The following is a 26,389-nucleotide window of genomic DNA, read 5'->3' as shown; positions in this document are numbered from 1 at the left end:
TGTGTACATTTTTGCATTTGAACACTGTCAATGTCTTTGACATATTACGTTTTCTGTCATGTTATGCTGTATGCTTAAGTATGTTACCATAAACCAGTCATTATTTAGTGGGTATATGATTTAAATGCAAGACATTAATCTCTGTTCATCAATTTCAGAAAGAAATGATGTATGTAAGAAATAAATCCAACAGAAATGGGAATTTCACCTACGGAATAAACGAAAGGAGATGCAATAACTTTATGAGGAAGAGTAAATGGATCAGGATTAACAAACATTAACAAGAATATACAATACTCATCATAGAATAGCAGTCTTAACTAATTTTTCTTTCAGAATACAAGGTGATTGATGCAGGCTGTCAGACTGAACTACACATCTTAGTTTTAGTGATGAAATATGCTAGAGATAAGGAATAGTTATGTAATGAGTAATGAAGTGGTTTTTTGCAGATGATAATGAATACTGATGAATAATGATGAAGGATATGATGTTATGAATAATGAAGTTTTTTCTTTACAGGTGATGATAATAATGAAGTTATGATAATATGGATAATGAAGTGATTGATAATGAAGTTTTTTCTTTACAGATGAGGATAATGTTGAAGTTTTATATTTATGCTATGTAGTTATTTAAGTATTTGTTGCAGTTTGTTTTGACAGCAGGTGTTATATTGCATAGTAGGATGACGGAAAGTTTTGGAAAGGACAGCTATGGAACACATTTTTATACACATTTCACTACCTGTTAATTCGACGTTCACTACTTTTCAGCATAGTGTGCGTTTCTTCTTTCAGGTCAATAATCCGTTTTTGTATTTTTTCCAGGAGAAGCTTTTCATGATACTTGCTAAACCTGTTACTTATTATACCTGTTCTAGTACTTGCATTTTTTGTATTTTTACCCATTTGTGTTTATCATTTATAAATGTGATCACATATAATGCCTTGTTCCATAATCTTGCTACAGTTGACTCATGACGAATGACGTTACCTATCCTCGTTTGCAGCAATAGGTCAAAAGCAAATAGTGTTATGCCTCAGCAATTAATTATCGATCCCAACGCAATGCATTGCTAACAAAAAAAAAAAAAAAAAAAAAAAAAGGTATTACCAGTCCCAAATAGTGACACCAGTTTATGATAATTCTGAATAATACTGATTAGCTCTGAATAGTACGTCACTTGAGTAATGACTTCTTAATGAGACAAAAAAAAAGTATATATTTAAGATAATGCTTTGTCACTAGCTAATAACTGCCACTGTTTATTGTAATGAGACTACTTATAATGCCCATGATTATTAATGCTTTGATTGTAATTAACTGATTTTAATAATGACTTTGTAATGATCTGAATACTACTGAATGAGGAACACTGTTTATTGTAATGAGTACTTATAATGCCCATGATTATTAATGCTATGACTAATTAGCTGATTTTTAATAATGACTTCGTAATAATCTGAATAATACTGAATGATGATTCTATTCAATACTTGCGGGCCACTGAGTGCCAATAATTAATGTCACTCCACGAATTGTTATTAATTATGCCATTAATTAACTCTTGTTTTCAATGTTCATACTTTGTAATTGGAAATGAATGTGACTGTTTAATAATGCTTTGTAATTAGGAAAAGGCTAATGATTATTATTGGAACGACAAATGATTAATTACCTGTAATTAGACAAATGATTAATTAACGACAAATGATTAATCAACTGTAATTAGGAAAAGGATAATGAGTATTATTGGAATGACAAATGATTAATTAATTGTAATTAGGAGAAGGTTAATGATTCTTAATTATACTCTGTAACTGAAAAGAATGCGATTATTTCATAATACTTTGTAACCAGGAAAAGAAGGCTACTGATTCTATGTAAAACAATTAATGAACATTTTTCTGTAATACTGCATACTTGGTACAGAAATGTTCAATAACTGGGCTATGAATGCCGCAAACTACTAATGAAGACTGTAATTGTCAATGGTATGTGACATAATGTCCTTCACCTCATAAGCTAACTACCCTGAATTATTGCAATGTCCATTTGTCCTGTTTATCCTAGTGATCATGGAGCACTATATTTGGTTTTGCACTAATTCTACGTTGGTGTGCCTTGTAAGAGCGTGGTGTTGACACGACATGCTGTCCACCACCGTGAGCGATGAAGACATTATTATGGTCCCACTGTTTGGTGTACGTAAGGTACTGCCAAAATGAAAACATGGAACATTACTACGACAGTTCAGTGTCTTGGCTACACTGATAAATTCTGATGGGAAAAGAACTTCAAGTTGTGTCACTTGGTGTTGTACTTCTGTGGAAAGATATGGACTTTCAGAACAGCTGTGTGCAATCTAAAGTGCTACAACCATGATGCAATCCTTCCCTTTCCTATCCTGATTCTTGTCACATAAAGAAAAAAATTTTTTGCTAACATCATTTATGTTCATAGGTTATACATTTTTCGATTCGCTGTACTCCAATGCGAGTACACTTATGTCACTTCTCATCATGATATTTGTTCTTACCAGTCTGTTTATTTGTTCTGAATATGCTAAAGAATTTTTTCAGTGCCTGTGCACTTTGTTATCTGTCAAATAATTTGTATATGCATTTTTTCTGATTTGCTACTATGTTTTGTACTCACATTTTGTCTTTGTCTGATATATTTTGTACTTAGTGCGTGTGTACAACGTTTAAATATTCTGTAAGTTGAAGAATTTTGTTAATTAAAGAAAAATTTTGCCGCGCTTGGCAAGTCCAAATGACTCACCATCGCTGCCAAATTTTTGCCCCCCCAGTGGAGGGTTATGAAACACGTATGTAACATAGCAGCGATGGCGAGGCATTGTAGCATCTGTGACCAGAGAGTTTGCGCTTGACCGCGCGAGTGTTGCGAGCGGTTCTCAGTAGCTCTGTTCAGTTGCGGGCAGGCAGTCGTTGCGAGTCTGCAGCTCTGTGTAGTCGTGCAGTGCAGTACGCTAATAGTCGTCATGCAGAGCGGTCGGTCAGTAGTAGCAGCCCAGTGCGGTTGTGTGATGTAGGCGGTCGGCGACACTGGTCAAGATGCTGAATGAGGTACACTGTTAATTAATATAATCATTAGACAATGTAAAACTTATTTATTGTAATCAATCTCTAACAAGTCCCCCAATAATAATTTTGATTTCAAAAGCATTTTTTCAAAAATATAATTTTTTTATTGAACTAAAGATTTCGTTGCACTTCCCATTTCATTCCACTTCTTTTGAAGAAAAATTTCAGTAAATTCACAGAAAAAAGGAATATTATTATTTGCAATGCAGTTCCTCCAAGCCGTGCGCAGAAATAAGAGCAGAAATTTGACATCCAGTTATTCTGAGGTAAGACTTTAATTATGATTGTTTTACACAGGGCCAAAGACCGATGTTTCGGTTTAATTGAATTTTCTTATCACTGAATGGACTTTAATTTTTGTGAAGAATTTATATTTGAGTCAGATTGCGAATTTCACATTTTTGTTGCCATTGTCAGTACATTTCATTGTGGGCAGGTTACGCATAGAGCAATGTCCATTAGTATTCTTAAATAATATTGTCATTCTTGTAAAATTATTGTGGGGAGGTTACACTCGGCTCCCATTTCTATTAAGTATTGTCTTTTTTTCTTTCAAAATTACGGTGGGGAGGTTACACTGCGGCGACTGGTGCTTCGACGAGGATGACATGATGATGGTTAGATCAACACAACACCCAGTCCTTGAGCGTAGAAAATATCCGACCCAGCCAGGAGCCGAACCCGGCCCCTTTGGAATTGACATTCTGTCGCACTGACTACTGGGGCGTACCAAGGATGACATAGAGTGGATGGATTGGTCGGTTGAGATGGAGCTGTAACGAGGTACAATGTAATGGTAGACTGATGATTCATTCTTGAGCGAAAGTGAGAGGGAGAAGTTGCTGCAGGTCATTTGACCACATTTTTCTGATGTTCCATCAGGATGCATCATTTGTGTTAGATATCCTGCGTTCGTCTCATATACAACCACTTGTTTCGCGTGTGCCTTAGAGTAGTATCTACGCGTGATCATTAATAGTAAACCTCACGCTCAACAGAGGAACAGAGGACTTCCAAGTAATGTGTGATGAAACATAACACATTCCTCTAAAAGAGAGAAATTTTATGCAATGGACTCCATTCCCCTGTCGCATCTCCGGTGTAAAATCGATATTTCAGTTTCATAACTAACATGATTCTGAGTTAGCGATAAATGTTTGCGAGACGCTGCAATCCCTGTGTATACATCTGCTTGGCAGATGTGCTGTTACAGAATTAGTGGCGACATGACTTCTAATCTCACATGTCGGATGCTGGTGCTATGCGTTTATCTGTTTCCTTGTAAGAGGTGTTCTCCGTTACTAACGATCATTTTATATAGGACTAATGTGGGCATAGTATAATTTCTGAACCGTGATCTGATGTGAACAGTGGACGATATACATCTCTGGAAAGCTATGTTGTGCATGTATCACATAGAGCCACTTTTTTATGGAAGTAGTTTTCTCGATTTTACAGTTTGTTACCATAGTGTATCGTAGAGAAGCCTGCAAGAACGCTGTATGTCATGCGCTGGAAATGTATTTCTTACACTGGAATACAAACAGCGCTGCATTTCTCACAACTGGTAGATCGGGAACTCAAGCGATCTAACATTATAGCCTGTCTTAAGTGCAGAACCGTATAGCCTTAGGAGTGCGTACGTTTATGTTCTCTTTTACCAATTCCCTCCTGGTACTGATCCGAGCCACTAGAACAATACTTTAAAATTGATATCGTACTTGATTTATGTAAAATGCTTCCAACTCCATCCGTCTGGAGCTCCAACACGCATAAAAATCATCCATTTCTTGTTCTTCTTAACCGTCTGCTATTACGTCACAACACTTTCAAATCTGTTACTATAGACCGATTAAGAGTGCTAACATCTTCGACATGGGGTCATCTGGAGAAATATTGTGTACCTGGGTGGGCAAGGATTTGACTAACTCCATTCATTCACGAGACGCGGAATGTGGCAGTCTGCTTCTGGTCAGCTGCAGATTAAATCGGTAACGGTGCTCCAGGGTGGGCTGGTCAAAGACAGTGCGAGGGGGCCCTTGAGTCTCTAATTTTTCGTAAGACTGCGAGAATGCTCTGTGACTCTCATCCATATAGAGATAGATGGTAAATTATGCACTACGCTCGAGGTGCTAGTATTATGTAGTGTGCTGTCTGGCATGCTCTGATTATGTATGTGCACGAAAATTAACAATGAATGGATGTACTGCACAGTCATCTATCTACATTTGCAACGATACTCGCAAAGTAGAGAATAACAGATGCTAGCGAAGTGGCGAGCACAGAAGTTCGCTACAGAAATGCCGTCTCACCGTTTATGACTGCGATTGTTAGACCGTTTGAGAGGTAACAATCCTGGATAATAGTCGACATAGTTGTGCTTACTGTCGGTATGTGAGGTGATGTGAAACAGCCAACCACACTTACATACTCAACACAGAAAAGTTATAGAGTTAGTCTACTCCTTGGTTACCGTTAAACGAACAAACTGCTAGTTATTGTAGTAGAAGCTCTCTGTAGGCTTGGTACTGTGGTCAATAACAATGAGAGAACTTCTCATTAATGATGCAACATTAAATGTTCAACGCAGAGCCGCATGTTTTACAATGGAATGGCACCACTGTGAGAGCGCAGTTTAGCTATACGAAAGAAATCGGGCATCTTTATACTATAGTTATAGTAACCTGATCAGGACTGTTGTAGGACGGAAGAGAGCACAATCCTATGAATTAATCTAAAAGTTTATTTTCTGTACTTCATGTCTCAATTAAATCACTTACAATTAATTCTTTGAACTAAAAGCGAATATGAGTTCTCCTGATTATGACAAAGAATGTTACTTACTAGGAGCACCAACTAAAACATCATTTATCTTCGAGTGGGTTTCACTACTTTCGCCACGGTAATAAGCAAGAATTCTCTTCATACATCTGAATGTAACGAAAGCCTCTTAAAACTTCTCCGCTATCGTTTGCAGTATGTCAGTTAACTGGCCAAACGTTGGTGCACTGCATTTGTAGTTTCACTACTCATTGGCTCAGACATTCATGTCATAGCACCAATGTCACTTACCCATCTGACTGGCTGACAACATCCGTAATGGAAGCTTCATAGAGACGGAGAAATGGTGGTTTCGCGTGTATGCATCAGCCAGTGAGGTCCGCTGATTCATCTCTTCAGCAATACCAAGGAGACGGCGGTCACTCTGTTCTAATCTGAAGAGCCATGCTCACCTACGGGTTTTGACTTAATAATTCTGTGAATCTAGAATCCAACAGTGGTTTGTAAAGCATCCCATATTCAAACTATCAACTCTACTCCGACATCTCTCAATACGTTCTCACTGACCAGCCTCATAAAAGTGAGATGTAAGAATCTTACTCCAGAATCCGCTAACTATGTATTCAACTGCGAAATGTAGCTAGTAGTATCGCAAAATGATAAATGACTGTAATGTCAGAATCTGGTGTTGCAAACGGGCTTTTTAATAAAGATATTTTGATAGTGTTTTTGGCTTTCCGCCAGCTATGAATGCGCACCTGACGATATAGCCATCTGATATTTTTAATATTTCTTATCACCTGTCAGCTACACCTATTAGAGTGTCCGCCTGCTTAGCTGGGTGGTAACATGCTTCCGTCCCATTCACTGGTCCCTGGTTCTATTCCCGTCGGAGTAGGAGATTTTCTCCGCTCGTGGACTTGGTGTTGTGTTATTCTCATCATCATTCCATACTCATCATCGGCCACTAGTCGCTCAATGCGGCGCCGAGTGAAATAAGACTTGCGCTTGTTGGCCGAACCCGACTCAGACCTCCCGGCCAACAATGCCATACGATAATTTCATTTTTTTCACACATCAGAGAACTGACAGACCTTGGGAAGTATTCACTTAGAAATCTGTGAATTCAACAGCTCTTGTTATCATCCTAACAACTTATTTCTTGAACCCAGGGAATAGATTTCGTTAACGTTGGTGAACCAACAGTGTAGACATGATAGACTGTGACGGGGACTGATATCAATAGGTATATCGAATGTATATTTAGATGTAAGTCTTTGAGGGGAACTGAGAGTTATTCTTCTTGCTTTTTTCAGCAAATCTGTAGCCATTTCCTTTTTCCCTTTATTTTTGCAGTGGAAAGAGTGTTTTGTTTTGGAATGAAGCGCAGTTTTAAAAATTAATAACACCAGCACATTTTGTCACTGTTTCACTTTCAGAATTGACCAAAATGTTAGTATCGGCTCGTGAGATTGAGCGCAAGGTTAAAGAGTAGAAGTTGTGTTCATAAGACCCTCCGAAAGTTTCAGAAGAAGCGAATTTGAGGAGCACCAGCAAAACAGGATTCGGTGTTAGCTGAGTGGATTGAATAACTTCGAAAGAAGGGGAGGGACCAGCAGAGTGTGGCCCTATACCTCCGGCTAATCCCACAAAGGAATGGACATCACGTGCCTCATGTCTCGCCATACCCTATATGACTGTAATAGCTATGATGAAAATAGCCTTTCGACAATCCGTGAGCCATCTCTGGCGTTCTCGCCTGCGGTGATTAATTTAGCAACGTTCAGTTAACTCATTTTTGTATATTATTGTCCCAAATAAGGACTAATGCATATATATATATATATATATATATATATATATATATATATATATATATATATATATATATATGTGTGTGTGTGTGTGTGTGTGTGTGTGTGTGTGTGTGTGTGTGTGTGTGTTTTTCTTTCTTTATTAACCACTGAACATGCACAAAATTGCACACTGGAACCCTAGAATAAGTGAATTAAGTCATAAACAGCTGATTCTGGAGCCTATTGTGCTTGATGGAATGAGTCAGCTAGTACTAACACATTTTTTGTATTTATTCATGCGAACAAAGTTGTTTCATTTTTATTGTATGCTGGATTGTGCTTGATGGGATGAGTCAGCTAATACTAACACATTTTTTGTATTTATTCATGCGAACAAGCTTGTTTCATTTTTATTGTATTCAGATGTTCAGGTAATTGATGCTCTGTCTTGGTGCATGTTGTTTTGCGATGTTATTATGTTTCATCATCTCGATGTAGGCCTGCCATATAAAATCTAGGCTAAAGATACTACTGCGCTAACTTTTACTTGATTGTGGCACGAAATTTGTAATACTACGTATTTTATCATTTTCTCTTAGCGTTGAACGGGAGATTCCTAGGAATTTCGGGTATTTTAGATTTACAGTTGTTTGTTGGAAGTAGAATTCTGTTCTCGTGTTGTGTCATTAATCAGTAATGATTGAATATTGACATAAAGGGACGTTTACTTTTTCAAAAAGGAGGGTAAAATAGTGTGATGCGGCACAACAGTAACGTATCACTTTGCGATATTATTTAAACTTCTCATCTATATTAATTATGATAGAGGGAAATACATAGCCACAGGCTTCTAGAATAAAGTTCTTAAATAACCCTTCTCTGATAAAAACCAAAGTGGATGTGTTGCGAAAAGCTTGCGTGGTGGTGTCATCTGGAATACATTGTAGTTTAAAAAGCTCTATTGGGTTGAGTGGTGACACAGTAAATGCTGTGTACCAATCTCTACTTAGTCAATCGAAATACGGTAAACGATGGTGTAGATGTTTTATCAGATTTTCCCTATATGTTGGCGTGTTCAGGGAAATTGTTGCTCGTCACTCACGCAGATATTTATTGTATTTTTGTGCATGCCATCGTGTATTTCTTGATATTACTGACTTTCTTACACTCATTTTCAGATACATAAAATTTCTTGAGATTCAAGTAAGGAATCGCCATTATCATAATTAAATCAAGTTATATTAATTTTTTGGTTCAAAGAACTAATTGTACAGCTTTTAATGGAGATACGAACTTTAGAAAATAAACTCATACATTAAAACTTATGAGTGTATTTAGAGTCACCCGAAAACAGTTCAATTCAGGCCATCCTAATGAAAAAACAACTATGACCGAGTCTAGTGCGTAACTGATTTTTGCTGTCACAGTGGTAACGTTCCAGTGTAAATCCTAGGCCCCTACTTGGAACATTTGGTGTATGCTGTAGGAAATTTGTTTCATTTGCAACACTAATGATTAATGAGAACTGATCTCATTTGTATTTTCCATAGTGTTGAGATCATAGAGTGTTTCAGTTACTGTTACTAAAAATTTATTGATTTAATGTTAAACAAGGCGTATACATACATGTATTGCATCTCTGTGTTGAGTATGTAAGAGTGGTAGGCAATTTGCATACTCCACTACAGAACCCTAGGGAAAACATTTCAAGATATTAGTAACGAAAGGAAGAGTTTTGCCTGTCGGAGATCTAGTTTCTTCGGCCGCCAAAACGCGTTTCCGTGGTGGGTACAGGCAGTCTCCAGACCCCATGGTCCTGCCGTTTAGGCGTCTTGTTGAGACTGCGCAAATGAGAGCTGTAGATACCAAATGGTCCTACAGTTGACTGCCGATTAGTCAGAGGAAAAGTTAATTACATAGTGGCTCTCTAGTTGTGACAGTCAGATCAGCTGGCATCACGATGTCACTTCGGAATTGCGATCACAACCGCACAACTGACGCCGCCATGCCACTACTGAGGGAAACTGTCATGCTCCTTTGCCACGTGCCTTCATTAGAGTTTCTATCGGTCCACCTCAATTACATGTTTTATTTCTTCATTTCGTATCCACGGATTACTTACATGTGTTGTGTTGTTTGACTGAGTGCTGTGTAACGGAAAAGTAATAATTTTCTTAATGCCAGGCATTAATATGCATCTTACACTAATCTGTTAATGAGCTTATTTGTTAATATACACCATGTGATCAAAAGTATCCGGACAAACCCAAAAACGTACACTTTTCATATCAGGTGCATTGTGCTACCACCTACTGCCAAGTACCACACATCAGCGACCTTAGTGGTCATTAGACATCGTGGGAGAGCAGAATGGAGGGCTCCGCGGAACTCACGGACTTCGAACGTGGTCAGGTGATTGGGTGTCACGTGTGTCATACGTCTGTACGCGAGAATTCCAAACCCCTAAACATCCCTAGGTCCACTGTTTCCGATGTGATAGCGAAGTGGAAACGTGAAGGGGGACAAACAGCACAAAAGCGTACAGGCCGATCTCTTCTGTTGACTGACAGAGACCACCGACGGTTGAAGATGGTCGTAATGTGTAATAGGCAGACATCTATACAGACCATCACACAGAAACTCCAAACTGCTTCAGCATCCACTGCAAGTACCATGACAGTTAGGCGGGAGGTTGCTCATGAGCCACACATGACGTCGGTAAATGCCAAACGACACCTCGCTTGGTGTAAGGATCGTAAACATCAGACGATTGGACAGTGGAAAAATGTTGTGTGAGGTGACAAATCACGGTACACATTGTGGCGATCCGATGGCAGGGTGTGGATATTGCGAATGACCGGTGAACACCATCTGCTATCGTGTATAGTGCCAACAGTAAAATTCGGAGGCGTTGGCGTTATGGTGTGGTCGTGTTTTTCATGGTGGGGTGTTGCACCCCTTGTTGTTTTGCGTGGTACTATGGTTCAAATGGTTCAAATGGCTCTGAGCACTATGGGACTTAACATCTTAGATCATCAGTCCCCTAGAACTTAGAACTACTTAAACCTAACTAACCTAAGGACATCACACACATCCATGACCGAGGCAGGATTCGAACCTGCGACCGTAGCAGTCCCGCGGTTCCAGACTGCAGCGCCTAGAACCGCACGGCCACCGCGGCCGGCGCGTGGTACTATCACAGCACAGTTTTAAGTACCTTCTTGCTTCCCACTGTTGAAGAGCAATTCGGGGATGGTGTTTAAGCACCTGTACATGATGCACGGCCTGTGGCGAATGGTTAGACGACAATAACATTCCTGTAATGGACTGGCCTGCACAGAGTCCTGCTTTGACTCCTATACATCACCTTCGGGATGTTTTGGACGCCGACTTCGTGCCATTCTTCACCGACCGACATCGATACCTCTCCTCAGTGCAGCACTCCGTGATGAATGGGCTGCCATTCCCCAAGAAACCTTCCAGCATCTGTCTGAATGTATGCTTGCGAGAGTGGAAGCTGCCATCAATGCTAAGTGTGGGCCAACACCATACTGAATTCCAGCATTACCGATGGAGTGTGCCTCGAACTTGTAGTCATTATCAGCCAGGTGCCCGGATACTTTTAACCACATTGTGTATTTGTGGGCCTTTATGAAGACACAAGTGTGTAATTGAATCTGCGGTCGACGTATATGTAAGTTGAGCAATACTGTCCCTGTCGACTCCCATCCATGCAGGTGAGAACGCAGTTTCGCCGGTTCAGAAGATTAATTCGGAAACATAGCATAAATAATACATAATATACTTGTAAACTATAGATATTTCCTAGATGTTTTCCACACACGAGTAGGTGGCTTAGTGACAATTTCGTCCAGCCCATACAAAGAAAAATATTCAGTTTGTATAAAAGTAGGACCGGCATGTACAGAACGGGAGAAGATGAATACCATGCCCACAAGCACGGGTCTATTGTATCCATAAGAAATCATTTGGAAAACTTAATATACCAAATTCCTTCTATTTTGTTTGTCTTTATAGTTCAGTATATAAAAAAGTAAGTGACTTTCTGCCTCTTTTTATTGTTTGTGGCCTTTCCTCTGTCCTTTATTCTGCATCTTTTCTGTTTAAAAGACGTACTGTACGTTTCAGTTTCCGCTGCAGCCACCGAAAAGTAGACTGGATGATCTTTCAAGAAAATTGCCAACTGCGTAGAGACAGCGGGAGGAAGTTATAGTTAGGACAGCAGGTCCGATAGTCCCCGTCTATAGTATTCCACCACTCCGTCTTGTTACCTAATTAACGTGATTCTATTGAGACAGACGTGCCTACACTTCATTAGCCAACAGCTACATGCGGAATACCTACCTAATGAAGATCTCTAGTAGAGCTCTGCTTTCGGATGTCTGTTATATTTGTCCAATTTTTTCCTACCTAGAGCTTTAGGGGCTGTGTTGACTTCGCTCCCATTTCGGTTTCTGCTGACATGATTTCATATTCCTGTGGAACAAATAACTGTAGTGTGGTCGTTACGAAATAAACGGAAATACAGCTGAAACGCTTCACCCAATTCGTAGTAGAGTGCTAAACTGCACACGTTTACTCGTTGTTGATTTACATCCAAATAACAGTATACCTTACTGCGATAAAAGAAAACGTAAGCGACGCTAACGGATTTTTATTTTTAAGAGATTTCTAACCTAATGAAGAATAGTTCCTCTTCATGACCACCGACGCGTCTTTAAACATGAAGAAAGCAGAAGAAATGTTTGCATTTCCTAGCTCAAGTTAACGCATGTAACTGGCTTGTCTCACTAGTGAAAGACTTAAGATTCCTATATCCTAAAGCGAATTCTGTGAGGTTTTTCAGCTCCTTCTTGAGGATAACTACTGAAGGACACGCCATTTTGTGTCAGCTTGAAAATGTTTCTAAGATACTCTTCTCGTAGTACGACGAAATATTGAACCAGCCATGCCAAATTGTACAAACATGAAGTCATGCAAACTGTTGGCTTAAAATTTACACAGTAAACTACGACGCAAACTACGAAGCCATAACTATAGCATAGTTCTAATCTAGTTCCATCAAGACCGTCAATGTCAGGTGTGCGGAAAACGTTTGGCAATCTAAATCATTTTCTGAACATTGCTGGTGAATGAAATAAAAATTTAGTTTCTACAGGATATCATACAACTTTCTTGGCAAATGCCTTTCCGAGATTGATGTCTGAAATACTCCTCTGTGATACAGACAAGAGGGAGATTGAGTCAATAATTAAATCACTGAAGACTAAGGACTCTCATGTTTATGATGGAGTGCCTAGCAGAATATTAAAGAACTGTGCTGCACATGTTAGCCCTGTATTTAGCCATATTTGTAATTTTTCCTTTAGGAGTGGTCAGCTTCCTGAGCGATTAAAGTACTTGGTAGTAAATCCTCTTAATAAAAAGGAGGAAGGGATAATGTAGATAATTTTAGACCTATTTCTGTGCCATCAGTGTTTGCAAAAGTTATTGAAAAGGCTGTGTATGCAAGGATAATTGATCATTTTAAATCATACAATTTGCTATCAAATGTACAGTTTGGCTTTAGAAGTCGTTTAGCAACTGAAATTGTTATATTCTCTTTTCTCTGCGAGGTACTGGATGGGCTAAAAATAAAGTTTCGAACGCTTGGCTTATTTTTTTATTTGATTAAGGCGTTAGATTGTGTTGATCACAAAATATAGCTCCAGAAGTTGGACCATTACGGAATACGGGGAGTAGCTAACAATTGGTTCACCTCTTACTTTAGCAACAAGCAGCAAACGGTCATTATTCACAATGTTGATAACGGCTGTGATGTGTGATCTAAGAGGGGTACTGTCAAGTGGGGGGGGGGGGGGGGCGTTGCCCCAGGGTTCACTGTTGGGGCCACTAATGTCGCTTATTTATATAAATGATATGCCCTCTAGTATTACGGGTAACTCTAAAAAATTTCTCTTTGCTGACGACACTAGCTTGGTAGTAAAGGATGTTGTGTGTAACATTGGCTCGGTTTCAAATAGTACAGTACATGACCTCAGTTCATGGCTTGTGAAAAATAAACTCACGTTAAATCACAGTAAGACTAGGTTTTTACAGTTTCTAACACACAATTCAAAAAAACCTGACGTTTTAATTTCACAGAACGGGCATACGATTAGTGAAACTGAACAGTTCAAATTTCTAGGTGTTCAGATAGTAATCTTGTTCAAAGACTTAATACTGCCATTTTTACTATTCGAACGGTATCAGAAGTGAGTGATGCTTCGACACGAAAATTAGTCTACTTTGCTTATTTTCATTCGCTTATGTCGTGTGATATTATCTTTTGACGTGACTCTTCCCATTCTACAAGGATGTTTTTGGCTCATAAACGGGCGGTTCGGGAAATAAGTGGTGTGAGTTCATGAACCTCTTGTCGACCTCTGTTCACCAGTCTGGGTGTTTTGACATTGGCCTCTCAATATGTATATTCCTTATTGTCGTTTCTTGTTACAATATTAGTTTATTCCCAAGAATAAGCCGCTTTCACTCGGTTAATGCTCGGCAGAAATCAAACCTGCATTTGGATTGGAGTTCCTTGACTCTAGTGCCAAAAGGTGTGCAGTATACTGCTGCATCAATTTTCAACAAGCTGCCCCTCGAACTCAAAAATATTAGCAGTAATCCACGAGCTTTCAAATCGAAACTGAAGAGATTCCTCATGGGTCACTCCTTGTATTCTGTCGAGGAGTTCCTTGTAAAATTAAGCTGATTCTTATTGTATTGCTGATAGCGTTTACTTAAACTCATGGACTGACTTCTTTCACGTTCATGAACATTTATTTTTATCTGTTTTTAATGTTATGTTGTAATTTCATGTACTGACACGTTCCAAGACCTTGGAGATTTTCTCCTCAATGCCGGCCGAAGTGGCCGTGCGGTTAAAGGCGCTGCAGTCTGGAACCGCAAGACCGCTACGGTCGCAGGTTCGAATCTTGCCTCGGGCATGGATGTTTGTGATGTCCTTAGGTTAGTAAGGTTTAACTAGTTCTAAGTATTAGGGGACTAATGACCTCAGCAGTCAAGTCCCATAGTGCTCAGAGCCATTTGAACCATTTTTTTTCTCCTCAATTTGGTCCTACGGAACTTGACGTGTAAATAAATAAATAGATAAAAGTGAAATCATATGTTCAGCAACATGTGCTAATACTTAGTAACTTAATAGCTTTTGTCTACTGTGAAACATGTAATAAATTACAATTTTGTAATTGTGTGTACGGCCCAGCATAGTCCTTGGCCATCTGAAGCATTTCAATAAAATTTCGTACCTATACGTCTTAGTACCAAGACAATGGTCGTGATGAAAAGAAACTATTAGCACTCCTGTTTGTGGAGGTGGCTTTGAGAACATGAAGACATATGAGGATGAGTCTGCAACGCCTGGAGTAACTTGATACATGTATGACTTATTCAAAAATATGTCGTGTTGGAGTAAGATGCTGTTACCAGCTTTAAGGGTTGGGTGTGTTATGAATAATGTGGGATGTAGACATAATTTAAAATGAATGAAACCGTCGGAAAAAGAAATAGTAGATCATTTTAGATGTCTGCAATTCACTCAAGATTTATTGTTGCTACAGTGCATATGAAGCCCACGGAAGTATTACAGTTACGGTTCAACATACAAGGGGTTCTGAAGAACTAGTGGTCGGCGCATGCTGAGACACCCACATTAGCACCTGGTGCAGCCTCCAATGGCGTCAATGCAGGCGCTGACTCTGGCATCCAGTCTATCGTACAGATGGCGAATACTGTCCTGGTATACGTTATGCCACGCCTGCTCGACCTATTCACGTAGTTCTGTGGGAGTTGTTGGTTGGCGAGTCGCACGAGTTACTTCACGTCCTGTCGTATCCCAAACATGATCGACAGGAGCCAAAGCCGGAGACCGTGCTGGCCAGGGAAGTTGCTGCCCGTCTAGCAGAGTACGTTCACTTCCATGGCCAGTGTGTGGGTGAGCATTATACTGGTGGAACCACACATCATCTTCCTGTCGCAAGAACGGCAACAGATCTGGTCTAATAACGATCGGCACGTACCGAGCGCTGGTTAGCGTCTCCCCCAGAAACACCAAGGGTGAACGACAGTTGCGGTTTATCACACTCCGGATCATAAGGCATGGGCGGTGGGACGGGGGCAGGGGGCGGGGGGCTAGTGTGTCCCATCTACTTGACAGCTCTCAGTAAGTTTCTGCCACTCTTAGAAACCTGCGTGGAGGCCGAATATACTTTCATCACTTAAGACCATGCGCCATTCCATCTGCCACGTGATCCTTTGATGGGACGAGTACTGCCGTGAACGTCGATACTGTGGCGTGAGTGGAAGATGGGCTAGAGGACTCTGTGCCCGTAATCTCACTGCCAGTAACCAGTTCGAAACAGTTTGCGTTGACAGAAATGGGCTCACAAGCTTCCTTATCTGAGCTGTGGTAGCTTTACGGCACGCCACTGCAGATCTTACAAAACGGAGGTCATGGGGAGCGTCTCTGCTGCATGGACGTCCAGAACCTCGTCTACGGGTATGAGAATTTCACGTGTCAACTGGTACCAGCATCGCTGTACAGCTAACACAGCACGTCCGACTCGTGTGTCAATGCCCGTATCTCGGAAGGCCACAGTCTGCCCCTTTCAATTACGCTCATTTCGCTGTACGAAGCAAGAGTGCTTCTCTGTGGCATAGTTGCCTGCTTGTTTCACACGTTTGTACCACAGTGCGGCTTCACGCTGTGATGATTCCCTGTTAAAGGGTAGACACAGATGGCGCTCTGATAGCTATTCCACTACGCTATCTGTTCGCAGACGACGTTGAAACCTTTATCAGTACGTCTACTATCCCGCAGATGGAATATACAGTCATCAGATATAAACTGAAGTCATATTTCTAGGTATAACTTTTTTTTTGTCTATGCAGAATTTAACGTCGTATTTCTCCACTTTTTAGTACATAGATAATAAGAATATTTCGGATATTTTTAATACATATCAATACTGCTACTAGCTATCAGACAGACAATCATTCACATTTAACTTGATAAAGATACAGAAACTGATCAACATGGTTACAAAAAACTGGTCGTTATTTGGCAGAGTGCCATAAAGACGCAGCTCATGTTAGAAAAACGGAACAGACAAAATAGGAAGTACTTAATAACATTTGGTATCTATTCACAATAGAGACTGAATAAAACTATCTGATGGATGTCATCAGCTCGCAGTTTCTCTGTCTGAGAGCATTTCAGTGTTCACTAGAACACAAGCTAACTACCTAGACGAAATAACGCATAGCGGATAGTACATAACTTCGCAATTGGCTTCTACTTGCAGATATGCAACTCGGGTGACACATTATATCGTCAAGTGGCCGGGAACCTATAAGCTGTTAGGATAAAGTTTGGCAAATGCGCTTTTGTGGGTGCATGTGAGTGCAGACACTGCTTGTCCGCTGGCGCTGTCAGGCAGCAATTCCCCCTCCACCTCTCTGTTATCTACGCTCGCTTCTTATTGATGGGCGCACGGCAAGACTACCCTGTTCACTTCGTGTCGGTAGTGTTGCCTCTCGCGGTTGGACAAAATTAAGAAGAGGATAATAGCTCAGGATGAATTAAAACCCTCAAGAGGAAAATCGGACGAATCGATATGCTTCAATCCAGCATAGTAGAAATATGTTTTTTTCTATTGAATCACAAACCGGCCTTTAGTGTCGGTTTTGTGATGCTGTTTAATCGACGTGGAAGAAGTACAATGTAAAGGAAAATCTTCAGCATCTTCTTGAGAAATTTCTGAAATCTTTAATATGGAGTAACGGAAGGCCAACCTTCTCGAGCTAAAACTGGAAATAGAGAAGGAAGAACGTCCATGTTTACATATGAATTACTTGAAGATGTTACTACCATTTATAGCCGTATGTGATTTTTCCTTTGGTTTTTCCTCCTCCTTGTAACATATTAAGAAGAAAGGACTCATGTTATTCGCAATGATGGTACATTGAGAGTTACCTATCACAGAGCTCTTGAAGTAGCGAAAACACCGCGTTGCACTTGAACGTGTTTTCAGCACGTATAAGTACGTAGCATTATTCATGGACATGAATGGAACGCCAGTGAAAGTGTTTGATCACCTCCAGTTGATATTCGACCTAGTGTTCCTAACCTACGTTACGAAGCATCTGAATGTATTGCGTACATCTTCGCAAGATAGATGTAAATTCATTACCGATGTTTCCGACGCCAGCTTTGGGTTATAAAAGAAAACTACTTCTGCTGATAAAATAACTTTAAGGAGTGTCATTTGTGAACTTTCTAACGTTGCTCTAATTATAGATTAAATAAATCTACGAAAAGATACAATGAAAGAAGATTTTGATGAATTTGTTAGGATACTACAAGATTTGATCTTTATTTTACTCTTTTTGCAACTCCTGTTCCAATCAACGTTGGAAGTGCACCTTCTGAAGTTCAGATCAAGCTGAACGCCTCTCAGTGCACTCGTGTATTCATGGAAAGGACTCACACTGCAAAAAATATTGAAATAATTTACAAGAATCTCCCTTGAGAACAGTTCCCAGTGTTGTTTCGAATAGCTGCTCAAGTCTGAGTATGTCTGGGACCAAATATTTGTGTGAAGGTATTTTTTCAACGATGAAATTAACAAAATCGAAGCTTAGGATTAGGAGTAGTCTACTGACCTTCATCTGCCGGAGCAATGCGTTTAATGACCAGTAATCTCACTACAAACATAGAGATGCTGGCGGAAAAACAATTAAAGACAATAATAGAGTATGAAAAAAGATGTTCCTTTTTCATATGTAGTAGACCAGCTCTGAAGTTAACACTCCTCAGTAAGCCTACATGTATTTTGTTAACAGATATTTTGTAAAAAATTTGATTTTTTCCTTATTACATTATGTGTGTGCTATAATTGTAAGTGGGAAACTACGTCGTCGAGAGTGAGGTTTTATTGACTTTTTCTTGATTACTGCACTGCCACCCCTCCCCTCCACCCTCCACTTATTTTATTCTGAAATGAACGACAGAATTTTGAACGATTCGTACTGCTTGTAACTGATGTCAGACTTTGCAGTATTTTAATTTGTGGCGCTACAGTACTCATTACGGCATTACGCGTGCTGGTGTGTACCCATCTTTAGTTTCTCTAATGCAACTGGAACAACACATGAGGGCTCAGAAGAAGATGGGACACGAAGTACCAGCTGGTCCCACAGCGGAAATAAAAATCAAAACTAAAATTTTACTCGCTGACACTAATAGGACAACAACATGGCTGTTTTGCTTGCAAAGACTTATTTTTATGAGCTAACCGTCATTAACTTTTCTTTCGATGGCACTTTTGTGTAACACAAGATTTGGAGGCTACACTTTCGAAAATACTATGCACATGTTATATAGTGTCGTAGGTAGTCATTGCATTGTACTTGACGAATTACGACAACGCTAAGAATACTAACGTGTCTCAAACGCGGGAGTCAGCTGTCGATCGTGTGTTTTCGGATGTCTTCGGTCTTTTTCGGGCAGCCTCGTGGGCAGCTCACTCGCGCGGCCCTGTGTTAGGAGAACATAATATCAGAGAAGGTCTACGTCTGTAACCTCCGCCCAGACCACGCCCTGTCCCGCCCGCAATATAGGGTGGCGAATAGGGACATGTCATTGGTTGAGACACACGCCTCCATCCGTTTGCCCAGTCGGTGCCAGAGGAGCAGAGGGCCGTAGGAGGTAGGTTAACCCAGCGGCTGCCTAATGGGCGCTCTGTTACTTTGCCTTCAATTCTATTTGATGTTTCGCGGCCACTGAGATCGTTATTTGTAAGCATGTTTCTCCAGTCAGTCTTACATATCTGCATTAAGGCAAGGACTGATTTTAAACAAGATTTGTCAGGCTCAATCAGTGATAATTGCAACCAATCGTGCATAAAACAAATATCTCAAATTAATTATTAATTTATTACTAATAATTAATAATTCACTAATTTTCAGAGAAGCAGTACATTCACAAGAAAAGTTTAATATTTAAGATTAAGAATAATATACGCTTTTGTATTGGTGAGACAAATATTACACGTGAGACCACATCTGGCAATATATGTAAAAGACTTCTCTATATGTTTACAAAATACTGAGAACAAAATTGAAAGCATGACCTCTGTTTTTTTATCGAAAACATACGTTACAATAACGCTCACATTGCATTGCGATGTGAAGTTACTTCATTTGTTTCTCATTGTTCATGTAACTGAAAGGGCTGAAGATTCCCGTCTTAAATTACAGAAGATAGATTTTATTGCTCATTATATTTCAACTGAAAGCACAATTCGGGATTTCCTAGCGTTTCTACAATTCGAAATAAGGCGATGAGAAATAAGACGAGACATTACTACACTGTTGGAGGTAGGGTTGGGAGTGGGATCGTGTTACGTGTCGGAGGCGGGGGATTGGTGCGAAGAACGGAACGATTGGGCTTGTCGTGTGATCAGGATGTGGTTAGGCTTGTAGTGACAGTAGGTGTCGGAATCGAGCGCGATATAATTGCTTTTTATCGTGGCCTGATCCTGGGTACTTTGCGCATGGGACTCATGTCGGACTGTTGTAGGCGCTAAGGTTTTCATACTCGTTGTATTAAAGGTGAACTGTTAGTTTGTCGTTGCGGGGAAAACAGTCGTTGCCAGAATTGAATACAACATGTTCACAACATGGTCGCTGTCGCCTGTTACGGCTTCTTATAGTGGATAGACAGATCATAACGCAGAAAGCCACGCCTCAGTTTAAGCTGACGAACAACAGGCACAAAGCAAACTGCCATCCAGAACACCCTCCTCTTTACTTTATCAAACGCCAGTGTAGCCAAGTGAAGCTCTCTTTACGGTACTTCACAGGCCGTAGGAATTAGAATAGGCTCAGATGCATTCGCAGGATAATGTCACCTAAGAAAGATAAGTTCTGGTACAATGTGGTGTCACCGATGGTGTGGTAGGTGTATGACAATAACTACAGCAGATAATGAATTCGTTTGTCAACAGCTTAAGTAGATAGACGCTGGAGGCATGATCCTGGTGAGGTGGGGGGAAATGACTATGCTGGAACCAAGTAACAGTAACAAATTACATAACTAAAGAATTCCAGAGGGAATAAAATTTTAATTTTTACTTTTCCGCATACTTATTGACAGAACTTAAACTTTTAAAATTATTGTCACGATCTAGTCAATAAGATTTATATTATTGTGTTACAAATATAACACAATAAGTCTAGTATTACTGTTGGAAGTTACATTTTTGTCTTGAGGCAGCGTAAGGGACGGCTCGTAAATACCCAGGTTTCATTTATCCAGTATTTCAGAATGAACATCCTTAGTGAGTTCGAAGAAAGTTTACACATGAGTTTCGACCTATATGGTAGTTCTTCTCGCTGACACCTCCACAAAACGATGAAAGTAAAAATGTTTATCGTATACTGCATTTTCGCCATTCTTGCACCAAGATTTTAGTATCAGATATGACATTTTAATATATTACTTCTTTACTATGAAGTATGTTCATAAGCCTTTACTTAAAATGTAGATAAAGTTACCCAGGCCATATTTCTCCAGTGATTCATAATGAGAGCACTTTACAACTTCCACCATACTTTTCGAAGACCACCCGGTTAGCTTTGCGGTCTGATGCACTGCTTTCTTGCGGCAAGGCGTGCCAGTCCGCGGCACGAATCCATCTGGTGGATTAGTGTCATGGTCCGGTGTGCCGGGCAGTCTGTGGATGGTTTTTAAGGCGGTTATCCATCTGCGAATGCGGGCTGGTTCCCCTTATTCTGCGTCAGTTACACTATGTCGCCGATTGCTGCGTAAACACTTTCTCCACGAACGCGTATACCATAATTACTCTACCACGCCAACATTGGGGTTACACTCGTCTGGTGTGAGACGTTTTGGGAGGGTCCAATGGGGGCCACACCGCACAATAATCCTGGGTTGGGTAAGGGGCGGCGGTGGGGTGAGTAGACTGCTATAGCCTGTTGTGGGGTTGTGAGGGCTATGGCAGGGACGAAGCCTCTTCGGCATTTCTAGGTCCCCAGATCCATACAATACCTGAATTATAATCTTACCACATAAATTAATTTTTATTTAAAGTAATCACATGTTTGAAGCCGCTTTATACGAAAAACTTCGAATCTGTAAAGGATCGGGGACGTTCTGACACTGTAGAATTGGCCGCAATAGCGGTTTATATCAGATAGACACATAGTACTTTCCAGTAAAACTTTTGAGAAATGTAAGTCTTCCCCATCGACTATTACTAATACGTTATAGTAACAATATATGATATGCTGAGAGTATTCTTCACCGATCTTGTAATCAGATACTATGGAAGTATTTCTCTTTGTTATTGGTATCATAGTAAACATATCCATTCTTAAGGAGAGCTCCTGTTCAATGAGTGTAGCAGATTTTTTGTCAAGCCTTTCTGCATTTAATTACGATTGTACAAAGACAATTCTTCCCTGCAGACAGTAATGTCGTCAGATATCAATCGCGCAATGCTGCTGAATCTAGTCTGGTAACACGTTTATCCAATTTGTTACTTTCATACTGTAGGACATTCTCTGTCCAAAATAAATTTCCGAGCTATGTAAGTCAAATAATAACTGAGTTCATCTTGTATTTATAATACTACTCCATTTCATTAAACATTGGCCAGTGCTCCTCGACCTTGGAAGAGGGAATTAACCTGTTGCTCTGCATCTGTTGTTTACTGTATGTCATGTATGGGTAAATCAAGCTTTGTTTCAAATGATTCGTTTTTCCTGAATGTGTGTTAATCATCTGATATTAGATGCTTTTCCTCCAGGAAGGTAATAGGCATAATGTTTAATCTTAAACTGTTCTTGAGGGTCCTATATCAGTCATATCGTAGCGTTATTGGTCTGTAATTCTGTCTATGCGATCATTTACTGTTTTTGTAACGAGGAGTGGTCTGCATAAATTGCAGGGTGATGCAAGACTATTCTCTGCGTATGTAGCAGAAGCTATGCTTTAATGTGGAGAAGGAATAACTGGAAAATTATATGTCCTGCTTCTTGTAAACGTACGCCTACACTGACCTGCCAGAACATCATGACCACCTGCCAGCTATCCATAAAAGACCGTCCAGGCGATAGCAGTGTCACCTGTCTAGGAATGACTGCTAAGCACACAAATGCACGGTGCGTTTAGTGTCAGTTAGTGTGCTGTCCGTCTGTAAAATGGGAAAGGCGAGCGATCTATCTGAATTTGACAGAGGGCAGATTGTGATGATCCGCAGGCTCGGCACGAGCATTTGGGAAACTGCATGACCTGGCGGATGTTCGAGGAGTGCTATGGTGAGTGTCTTCAACATGTGCTGAAACCAAGGTAAACCACATCCAGACGTAGTGGGATTGTGCGGCGATCCCTTGTACAGATATCAGACTATGTAGGCAAGGCAAACTGGTAAAATAGGACAGGCAGCGAACTGTGGTGGAATTCATATCAGACTTTAATTCTGGGCAGAGCAAAAGTGTGTCTGAACACACAGTGCACCGAACTCTCTTAACGATGGGCGTCAGCAGCCGACGACCCATTCATGTGCAAATGTTAACACCACGACAGCGACAACTACGATTGAAATTGTCACGTGACCATCGGCAATGGACGTTCTCCCAGTGTCAATAAGTTGCGTAGTGTAATGACTCCTGATACCTTCTTTGTCACTCTGAACGGAGAGCATGAATCTGTCGTATTACAGGGAAACATCTCCTTCACATCTACACTGCGAGACGGAGACAAGCTGGAGGCCGCGCCATTACGCTATGGGGAATATTCACGTGGGCGCTCATGGGTCCTGTGGAGCTTGTGCAAGGCACCTTCATGGCCAGTGAGTATGGTACCAGACCACATTATCCATTCATGAAGATCATGTTTCCCAGAAAGTAGTGGCACTTTGCAACAAGATAATGCACCATGTCACAAGGCCGGAGCGTGACGGAGTGGTTCCAGAAACACAGTGGAGAGTTCCAGTTGATCTGATCTGTGCCCCCCCCCCCTCCTTTCTTGCCAGATCTGAACCCGATCGAACGCATCTGTGACATTATTGTACGTGGCATCTGAGCTCCTGCCCCCCCTCCCCCTACATGGACTTTACGGAAATCAGGTGGCGCGTGTGTGCAGATATAGTGACAAGTTAGTCCAGCTACATATGAAGGCCTCATTGCTTCCATACCACTAAGCATTGACTCTGTCATTCACACCAAAGGTAACTGTACCGGCAATTAGTTAGGTGGTCATAATGTTCTGGCTGGTAAGTGTATATGCTTTCACCGGATGCAGCAGCAAACGCGCGAGAAGCATTGTGTTCCATGATGAATGGACTAAATTTAGTTGATACTTCGTGTCACCTCCACCCGCACGTTCGAGTAGACACATACGTATCCAGTAGTTTAATAGGTAGACCGAACAGGGTTTATGCAACAAAAGGCTTTATCTATGACTTACTTGGGTGGGAAATATGCGCCATTAACTTCTCGCGTCACTGCACGTTTCATATAACTGCGCAGCATAATGACCAAGAAACATTCATGGGACGCAGCGAGTGGCAGTTAAACGGATGAAGAATTGCAACAGAAGGTCAACGGTATTCTTGGTTTGGAGTCTAGATATCCAACATGTACATTGTGGTGGGTACAGTTTTCAAAACTGCAGGTAAAAATAATTGTTTAACTAAAAATCAATTTACTGTAAAACATTTTTAAAGCAGATGAAAATGTATAAAAGAATTTTTCAGAGCGTCATAAAGGCTACTAACCCTATACAGATAGTGCTGAAATTTAGGATCTGGATTTTTAGTGGCCTTGAAAATACGTTTTTAAAATAGAACGTGATGCGCCTGCAACAGATAATAGTGAGAAAGGGTTCTATTCGTGCATGAATTATGTACTTCATGTAATCATCGTTTTCGTTTTAAATTGTACATGTGTTTTCACAGCTATTATAAATTCACAATAACAAATTTTCAGGAATAACTATAATATGGGGTGACTTCAATATTAATTGTATAAGTGATTGTGCAAGGAAAAGGATGCTGGTAGACCTCCTTAATTCATATAATCTTATGCAAACCGTATTATTTCCAACGAGAGTGCAAGGGAACAGTAGAACAACCATAGACAACATTTTTGTTCATTCCTCATTACTAGAAGGGCATTCTGTTAGCAAAAAGGTGAATGGCCTTTCAGATCATGATGCACAAATTTTAGCTCTAAAAGGTTTTTGTGCTGCAACACATGTTAAATATAGTTATCAACTGTGTAGGAAAGCTGATCCAATTGCTGTAGAGACCTTTGTAAACCTTATCAAGGAACAAGAGTGGCAACATGTTTATAGCGCTGATACAGTAGACGATAAATATAATGCTTTTCTTAAGACTTTTCTCGTGCGCTTTGAAAGTTGCTTTCCGTTAGAACGCGTAAAACAGGATACTAGCACAAACAGGCAGCCTGGGTGGCTGACTAGAGGGATAAGAATATCTTGTAGAACAAAGTGGCAATTATATGAAAACGTTAGAAGCAGTCAAAATCTAAATGCAGCAGCCCATTACAAACAGTATTGTAAGGTGCTTAAAAATGTTATTAGGAAGGCAAAAAGTAAGTGGTATCCAGATAGAATAGCTAAGTCTCAGGATAAAATTAAAACCATATGGTCAGTCGTAAAGGAAGTGGCTGGTCTGCAGAGACAGGTCGAGGATATAGAATCAGTGTGTAGTGGGAATGTCCGTGTTACTGATAAGTCGCAGATATGGACAGTATTTAATAATCACTTTCTGAATATAACAGGTGAACTAAATAGAAACCTAGTCCCAACAGGGAATCATATAGCGCTCTTAGAAAAAGTGTTCCAAGACTGTTACCTGAAATGCTCCTCCATGATACTGACAAGAGGGAGATTGACTTAACAATTAAATCACTAAAGACCAAGTACTCTCATGGATATGACGGGGTATCTAGCAGAATACTGAAGTATTGTTCTGCATATGTTAGCCCAGTACTTAGCCATATCTGTAACTTTTCCTTTAGGAGTGGTCGGTTTCCTGACCGATTAAGATACTCTGTAGTGAAGCCACTTTATAAAAATGGAGACAGGGATAATGTTGACAACTTTAGACCTATTTCTATGCCATCGGTGTTTGCTAAAGTTATCGAGAAGGTTCTATATACAAGGTTGCTGGAGCATTTCAATTCACATAATTTGCTGTCAAATGTATAGTTTGGTTTTAAAAATGGTTTAACAACTGAAAATACTATATTCTCTTTTATCTGTGAGGTTTTGGACGGATTAAATAAAAGGTTGCGAACGCTAGGTGTTTTCTTTGATTTAACGAAGGCTTTTGACTGTGTTGACCACAAAATATTACTGCAGAAGTAGGACCATTATGGAGTAAGAGGAGTAGCTTACAATTGGTTCGCCTCTTACTTCAAGAACAGAAAGCAGAAGGTAATTCTCCGCAATATTGAGAGTGGTAGTGATGTTCAGTCACAATGGGGCACTGTTAAGTGGGGCGTTCCCCAAGGGTTGGTGCTGGGGCCACTGCTGTTTCTTATTTATATAAATGATATGCCTTCTAG

The sequence above is a fragment of the Schistocerca serialis genome, chromosome 3, assembly GCF_023864345.2.
Source record: "Schistocerca serialis cubense isolate TAMUIC-IGC-003099 chromosome 3, iqSchSeri2.2, whole genome shotgun sequence".
NCBI lineage: Eukaryota > Metazoa > Arthropoda > Insecta > Orthoptera > Acrididae > Schistocerca > Schistocerca serialis.
This window is presented reverse-complemented; position numbering follows the sequence as displayed.